The 6,022-nt window shown below is 44.0% G+C and overlaps 1 long non-coding RNA gene across 1 annotated transcript; it reads right to left on the bottom strand.

Annotated features, from left to right (window-relative positions):
• Positions 1-660: 660 nt before the first annotated feature.
• LOC130542119 (uncharacterized) lies at positions 661-4,696 on the bottom strand. Its single transcript, XR_008956454.1, has 3 exons — positions 4,575-4,696; positions 3,395-3,531; positions 661-1,917 (listed from the first exon to the last, which is right to left on the bottom strand). It is a non-coding gene; the product is annotated as an uncharacterized LOC130542119 (long non-coding RNA).
• Positions 4,697-6,022: the final 1,326 nt, after the last annotated feature.

A 6,022-nucleotide genomic window follows, 5' to 3' on the forward strand; every position in this document is an offset into this window, starting at 1 on the left:
TTATTTTATAGATAGGAGCTGTAGCCACATGCATCCCTCAGTCAGGTCTCCAGCTGATGGAAGTCTTTGATCCATGCCCACCACCTCTACTGAGGTGCCTGCCCCAAGTATAGCCTCACCCTGGAAGTTATACCCAATGTGAGATCTTTTAAGATTAATATTTTAGAAGAACATTACTAATTTGTTCATTCTGTGTTATTGACTGTGTATCCCCAGCCACAAACCAATTCTCGGACATGTAATGGGCCCACTATGTGACAGATCACATGAATGAACGTTTTTTCTAAAGATTTATTTACTTATTTTAGAGACAGGGAGAGCATGAGTGGGAGGAGAGGCAGAGGAAGAGAGAGAGAGAATCTCAAGCAGACTTACTGCTGAGCATGGAGCCAGACTCCAGGCTGGATCTCACGACCTTGAGCTCATGACCTGAGCCGAAGTCAAGAGTCTGCACTTAACCGACGGAGCCACCCCAGGTGCCCCACACATGAATGAACTTTTAAATAATGGAAGAGTGGATGAATGAATGAATCGTGCTTGTTTCCTCAATCTGATCACTTGAAAATGTCTCTTTAATCTGCTCACCCCCTTAGTTTCATCACTGAGAAGCAAAGAAGGCTGAGTCTCTGTTGATATTTTCAATTAATTTTTAAGCAACTTTTTATTTCTGTAAAAAATGATACAGATGCATGATATGTATATCAAACAATACAATAACTTTTTAGAGTTTAAAATCACCATAAATCCCTTCATCGGAAATAAGCACTCACCACACTTTGTTGAACTGTTTCAATATCTGTGTGAGTGTATGTGTGTGTGTATGTGTGTGTAGGTCACACAAATAGATCATGCCCTTCCAAGTTACTAGAGAGGCATGATGGATATATCTAAAATAATTCAATGGAAGAATTCTGTGTGTTAAAACTTTGTTAAATGTCCAAGACACCTGTGCAGTGGCCGTACGTCTAAGCTAACATATTATTTCAGCTTGGATCCTAATGGCATGTGTAAATTCTCTAATGGAAATTTGTTGCTAAGGTCAAAATAATGTAATGCAACCATTCCAATCTGCAGCTGCTTGTCAAAGTTGGCTAGGATCTATATTAGATATTAAAGATGTATCCAAGTACAAAAGTTGAACTGAGAAGCCATAACCTAATATTCTATTTTTAAAGATTTTATTTATTTATTTTAGAGAAAGTGAGCACCCCTGGGGGGAGGGGCAGAGGAAGAGGGAGGACCTCAAGCAGACACCCCGCTGAGCACAGAGTCTGACATGGGGCTGGATCCCAACACCCTGAGACGACAACCTGAGGTGAAATCAAGAGTCACACACCTAACTGACTGAGCCCCCATAATCTAATATTCTTTAGAAATTTCCAAATGGAAGCAATGCTTCCTGATTCCTTTTTTAGTTTTCTGTCCCTTTCATTGGGAGTAGAACACTGTTTTAATTTTTATTAATTTTTGCTGTTTTCAGTGGCTTCTGTCCTGAAGAGGGAATTTGGCATGTTTTTGCTGTGTGGATGCTTGTTTCCTTTCAACTCAGGAGGTAAAGCAGGCAATAAGGCAGAGGGGGTTTCAAATGCAAGGGGGAGTGGAAATTATGGAAGGCTCATTTGTCAGCCTATTGAGAGTTGATATCTTTTTGCATTTTCATCTGAGTTGAAAGAAACTTCAGGAATCACCTTTACACTGTGAAACAGATCAAAGAGAACTTTGGGTTCTGATTAAGTGAAGTGGACACCTGCCTGTGCAGAGCTGCCCAGCCCCCTGGTGGCCCCCCACCCCCTCAACTGAGCACTCTTCTCCCTTGAGACAGTGCAGATCGGAGCCATGAACTTCACCGGGGATGGTAACCAGCTTGCAGACTGTTGACTCCACTGGGCCATCAACACCTGTCAGATGGCAGGGTACCTGAAAACAAAAGGCTTTTGTAGATCGGTTGGCACCATCTGTGAAATACCCCCCCAGCTGCTGTCCACATCCTATTTGTTTCCCCTTCATTGAAAGTGGGAGAAAGGGGGACGCTCAGATGTTATCATACAACTAAGGAAAGGGTCTTTCTTTTCAGGGCGGGAAGGCAGGATCTCCACAGTCAGGAACAGCAGGACAGATCACCAGAAGGACAAGCCCATCACCATGACCATGGATGATAATCGGTCTGGTTCTGTCCAGCCAGGCCTGCTTGCGATTGACCACAGCCCACTTCCTGCCCTGTTCTCAGGAGAACTGATGTTTCATGCTGCATCATTTTATGCCATCTGGTTTCATGATGACGCCGATCAGAAACTCCGACATTGAGCACTGCTGTTGAATGAAGGACAGAAGAAACACTCAAATGCTCATATGACTATTCGTCAGAGTCTGAGAAAATATTTACATCTTACACTGGCCCAAATGGCTAATAACTGTTTGTTTTCCTGCTTCTGGATCTCTCCTTTTTATGAGTTTACACTTCGCAACATAACACAATCAGAGAGCTGACAAATAACACAGCAGAACCAAATAACACACACACACACACACACACACACACACACACACACACACAGGCCTAAGGTGCTAGGGTATAATCTTACTGTCATGTAAGCACACATTTGTGCCTTGCCATAAAAATCAGAATTTATCTGAATTTCGAAAGTCTTTAAGGGAGTAACTTCATTTCCTCCTTCAGCAACTTGTTACAGTTAGGAAATCATTGTTCGCCTCTGGAAATTCTGGGTCCGAGCTTTTCTGCTCTTCAAGCTAACCAAATCTAGTTTGTTAATTATTTTGGGTGATTTCCTGCTACCTCATTCATAGGCTAACAAGGGCTTTGGGCAGTGCCAAGAAGACTTGAAAAGGGTAAATTTTATGAACCGTGAATGGTAGCTCGATAGAGTACAGGAGATCCCACCCTCTACCCACACCTTATTTAGGTAAATATGCATGTATTTATGTACTTCTTTGTTTCCTGTTTGTTTAGCTCTCAAAGGAAATATGATGAGTAAGGCAGGACTTTGGCTTTCTTCTGTTTCCAAACGCAAGATTCAGGGTTCTCTTACAAGTCATAACTCTATGGCTTTTTCTACGTTACCTACACTTAGTTCTGCATGTTCTCTGTTGATCATTTATTTCTTATCTGTCCTGGCATTTACTTACATGACCTCAAAGAATTCATTTATGTATTTGTGCTTGCTTTTGTTATTTATTTTCTGCAGGATTGCAAAATCATGCCATCTTGTTCAGCCCCGCTCTGTTATATTCACAAGAGGGACAGCCCTGGCTTCTCTCCTCCCAGACTAACCTGCAGATGTATCCTTCGTTGGGTCAAGTCATCCACACTTGCCACACCTCTCTCTCTTCAACCCTTCCCCAATCTCTGAGCCTGGTACAGCTGTAAGAAATTTACCTCTGACAATGCTCTCTTCCTTCTTCTGAGAAATCACCATGTTGGCTGCACACAGAAGACATCCCCTGCTCTCCAGGGCCACCACCTTTGCTGTGTTCCTGCCCTGGTCCCCCATCAGCTGGGCCAGCAACAAACTACTAAAGAACAAAAACACTCTCTACTGTCTTTATAGTTGTCTCTTTCTCCTAACTGTTCTCCACTCATGGAATCTCGTCTATGCACGTTGCTGAATTGTGCAAGCCAGTATCTGCCAAGGTCAATTTGAATTACAACCTCTATGCTGGGGCCCCATTTGTCCCCATCTAACTCTGTATCAGCTGCACGTGTGCAAAGCATGCTTTCCATTCCGTCTCACCCAGGTCATTGATAAAGATGTTAAACAATACTGGGCCCAGGTCCAACCACTGAAGAACACCTGTTCTGTTACTCTGCGTATCACTGATCCATTGATAGCCACTCCGGGTAAACACCTCCGGCCAGTCGCACTGTAATGCTCGCCATGCATTTCCCCCTGGCCACCTAGTATATACCTCCAGAAAGCGTTCCCTGTTCAAGATGTTTCAAAAATGAGAAACAAGCACAAATGTGGCATAGGTCAATATTTAATGGAATGTGAGATCATTTTCTATGTGAAAGAAAGAAGCATGAGGCTTCATTAATATGTCTTGGGTGTAAGAAAAAATACAGCAATTAATCTTGATGTAAGAGAGTTGAGTTGAACAGCCCATATCTACACTCCTCTTATTAACAAGTCCCAATGCTTATTAACAGGTTGTTTGCAATGTGCATATTATAATTAACTTTCAAGGACAGTGCAGAACCAATAGCTTTGCAAAAACAACAGACTATTCATTTTTCTCTATGCCACGTTTTCCTATTTGATACTGTTCTCCATCTCGCTGCTTATAATTCAAACATTCCTGACTTGCTGGCATCTTCCTACTTTATAGTTTCTGCCTTAAAATAAAACTAGACCCAAGCAGAACATGGGGCTAAGTTGAAGGGAGTTTGGACCCACGTGTGAGATGCCCTAACCAGCATCACCTAGAATTTTATTTTTACTGTCCAATCGACCGTAAGAGTCACACAGTGGGATGAGATCTGTTCAGCAGGTATGTTGTCTTTTCTCCAAGCCCTGCACTCCAAAGGCTCCTCAGCACCCCCCCCCCCCCCATCGTACCCTGTGGGATAGCCTCATCAGGTGTCTTCTGCATCCAGAGCTGCAGCCCGGAGGGGCCCCAGGAGGCGCCCAGCCTTGAGTCTGTCCTGGAGGAGCCACTGCTCCTGGCTGAGTGTGGGCTGCTGAGTCCCAGAGCAAGGTTCAAGTCCCAGCTCTGTCCCCACTAACTGTGTGAACGCAGTCAATGATTTAATGTCCTGTCTCCTTGTCTGTGAAGTGGAGGTAAATCATTACTTCAGGAGGGGTTTTGAGGATTTTTAGTAAGTTAATATGTTTAAAAAATAGAACACAATATTGTCTGTCACATAGTAACCAGTCAGCTTAAAAATTCTAGGAGTCCATGGTACTCTTGACCAAAATGGCTCATCTAATTATGAGAGAGCATCAGACCAACCTGTATTGAGGGACATTCTACCAAAGATTAGTAATAATTAATACTAGTACTGAGGAGCTCTCACAAATTGGAGGAGGCTACGGTGACGTGACTGATAAATGCAGTGAGGGGATCTGGGTTGAATTCTCGGGTAGAGAGAGGACATCAGGGGAGATGCTGGTGAATTTCAGCTGAAGTCTTACTTAATACATGGCCAATGGCAGTGTTCCGGTTTTGATAATGGTGCTATTGTTATGTAACGTGCTAACTACGCAAGGACTCTCTGGGCCATGTTTGCAACTTGTCTGTAAGTCTAAAATAATTTGAAAACATTTCGGTTTTCTCCTGGTTGGCTCAGTTAGTTAAGTCCGACTCTTGGTTTCAGCTCATGTGCTGATCTTCGTGCTGTGGGGTGGAGCCCCGCGTCGGGTGCCGTGCTCGGCATAGAATCTGCTTGAGATTCTCTCCCTCTGCCTCTCCCCCTGCTCATGTGCTCTCTCTCTCAAATAAGTAAATAAATAAAATCTAAAAAATATAATTTGAAAACATTTCAAAGTGTTATTTTTGAATGTAAAAAATATTAAAGTTCTGGTTAGTGTTTTAAAACTGCATTGGGGGGTGAACCTTATTCCTCCTTACTGCTCTTGATGCCTTCTTTACATTTTTATCATTTTAAACACACCCATTTTAGAGAGGGCTGTGGGGGAGTTGAGGTCCGCGCTGAGTTTGCTCTGCCCTTGGGCTGGTGACTGTGGCCCCAGGCAGGGGCAGGTGCAGTGGAGTCCAGAGCTGCATGGGGAAGGGGAGGTGGGGCTGGGTCCTGCAAGCCTGAACAGTTCTTTCAAAGAGGTTGGCTATAAGGGAGAGCAGAGCAAAGGGGCAGAAGCCCAGAGGGATAAGGTGCCCCAGAGGGTATTTAAATGGACCATACTCCAGCATCTTGGCTTGCAGTGGGAGCCGTTGGGTACAGAGAGAAATCTGGTGATGGGGCAGGAGTGCAGAGTTGCTGAAACAGCACCCTGGGTGGCCAGCGGGGGCCTCAGGAGCAGCCCCCTACCCTCCTGAGCAAGATGAA

This window comes from Ursus arctos, unplaced genomic scaffold, assembly GCF_023065955.2.
Source record: "Ursus arctos isolate Adak ecotype North America unplaced genomic scaffold, UrsArc2.0 scaffold_3, whole genome shotgun sequence".
Taxonomy (NCBI): Eukaryota; Metazoa; Chordata; class Mammalia; order Carnivora; family Ursidae; genus Ursus; species Ursus arctos.